We start from the raw sequence: 2408 nt of genomic DNA on the forward strand, positions 1-2408 counted from the left end.
CGAAAGTACCCATAATGGAAAATTTTCCATTTCCATTTCTTCTCCCCATTCCAAAGTCCCCATCTCCCAATTCCAAGAAAATTATCTGCTCCAATTCCTTGGTTGGTATTGGGGGGAAAAAAAACCCTAAAGCGGACACAGAGGGAAAAAAACAAAGTGAGAGAGAGAGAATTCATGATGGTGCAATGAGGGCATCGAAGGCGCCATTGCAGATCTAGAGAAATTTTGTTTCTCTTTTTTATCTTCTCATTTTATCTCTTTCTGAATTTCTGGTTTTTTATGTGATTAGGGTTTTAATTTGGGATGAAAAACGAGATTTGTATTGAATGGATGGAAGTGATGATTCTTTCCCCAACTTCTCGACTCTGATGAGATACTAAGCTATTTTTTCTCTTCGGAGAATCCAAGCCAAGAATCTGATCCATTCTTTGCCCCACCTTTCTATTTTTTCTTGTGAATTTTGAACCCATAAAATTTTCTTTCCTGCAATGCAACGCACTTTTAGAATGGTTGGATTGCTGAGAGCATGGTGGGACGGGGAAGACTAGAGAGGGTGGTGGCGGGGTTGTAGGGGAGCGAGAGAAGGAGGGTTCGAGGTGGTGGCGGCAGCAGCAGTAGCGAGGAAAAAATAGCAGAAGGAGAAGAAGGAAAGAAAAAGGAATAACGAAATAAAAACAAGGGCAAAATTGACTTTACAAAATTACTAACATGGTGAAGTTACTACTTAACTATTATAAGGCTATTTCCGTTAGTTTTTAGGCCCAAATTTATATATTGGCCCTTAGTGGGGTGGCATTAATTTCACGGTCCATCGAAGGGGGTGTCGCTGAATATTTCCCTTTATTTTATCATGTACCCACCATTGTTTCTCCACACATGATTCCGTTTCGCCATTGTCATTATTTGAGTGCAATATATTTTGTAGAATTTATTTTCTTTACTTTACTGTATATTAACCTTAGCCATGCAGCCAAACCTTCAGGTATGACCTACAATCCTTCTTCGTATTTCACTTTCCTTAATTTTCTCCACATTTTATTTTCTACCCGAAAGCATGTTATAACGCTACCCTGCCAAATAATAAGAAGATCGGCAAGTCCGGGCGGACTGGGGTGCCTAATACCTTCTCCGGACCGTAACTGACCCATACCCAAACCAACGGACTATTTGTCCCTAGAAGGGCATTTCATGAGTCATTAAATTTACAATCTCGGGGAGCTAGACCCTCCTCACAATGGCGACTCCCTACATACATCTTTCTTCATCTCTCTTTCCCCCAAAAAGACGGATAAGGTGGAGGAGGATACATGGCGATCCCTGTCATGTTGTTTGTCCTCACAGGTTGTAGTCTCTTATATCCTGAACCTACTCCCCCCACCCTCTTTTACGTGTTTGAGTACAAGAGGGGATTTGAAGTGACCCCTTCTCCAAGTGACTCTAAACGGACTCTATTGGATCAACAATTGCCCCAGTTGGGCGCATGGATTGGGTAAAAACTCGATGTTGCATTGACAAATGACTACATTCATAAGAATTATAATCAGGGAAAGAGAATCCTACATGATCGTATGCCGCACCTACATGGCTGTTGCGTCTAGACATAGGATCATGCGAAATGATCTTTGCACCCTCAGAGATTTTCGTCTTTTCATGGGAATGTGACGAGCGTTCTTTTTCCCTAACAATAATTGGGGTTAGGATTCCTGACTTTCACTTTTTGTACATACCTATTTTGGGTCTAGCTTCTCTCTCTACCAAGTCTTTCATCAGTATCACACATTCACACTAAACGGCAAAGCATTCAGCCCAAGTAAGAAAAAGCTCAACTAAGGGACGGGTAGATTCGTTGTCAATCCTCGTCAGTTATTGCATGTCTTCCTGGACCACTAGAGATGACACGTAAAATCAGCCTGCTGTCTCTCTGATCGTGAGTCGTGACCAATTCTTTATCAGTATCTCAATAAGGTTAAAGCATAGAGCCCAAATACGAAAAAACTTACTCATAAAAAAAGAAAAAGAGCTTTAAATAAAAAAAGAAAAAGAGCTTTAAATGAGTGCTGAAATATCCAAAATAAATAAATAAATAAATAAAACTTTAAATGAGTGAGGAAATTCATGTGGGAGATGTAGATTCGTTCTCAATCTTTGTCAGCGATTGCATTCCCCCCGGACCTCGACTAGCGATCACACTTGAATGAGCTTTCTGTGAAGGGTGACAACTCACTCACTTTTGTATGAGCAATTGGAGGCGATGGGCCTAAGCCCGCAAAATAAGGTATATAAAAACAGAAAAGTTTCTTGTCCATGGCAGAAGCTATTTTGTTTTAGGAAACTAGTTTTTTGTCCGGGAGTGCGGCGTAGGCCAGCACTCCCATGTGTCTCTCTCTCTCCTTCTCAAAACAAGGGGG

The 2408-nt window shown here is 41.0% G+C and overlaps 1 non-coding gene across 1 annotated transcript; it reads left to right on the forward strand.

The window, feature by feature from the left end:
- Positions 1 to 330: 330 nt before the first annotated feature.
- LOC122663453 lies at positions 331 to 425 on the forward strand. The gene has a single exon (XR_006333125.1). It is a non-coding gene; the product is annotated as a small nucleolar RNA Z103 (small nucleolar RNA).
- The last annotated feature ends 1983 nt before the right edge of the window (positions 426 to 2408 follow it).

Source organism: Telopea speciosissima, chromosome 5 (genome assembly GCF_018873765.1).
Source record: "Telopea speciosissima isolate NSW1024214 ecotype Mountain lineage chromosome 5, Tspe_v1, whole genome shotgun sequence".
In the NCBI taxonomy this organism is placed as follows: Eukaryota; Viridiplantae; Streptophyta; class Magnoliopsida; order Proteales; family Proteaceae; genus Telopea; species Telopea speciosissima.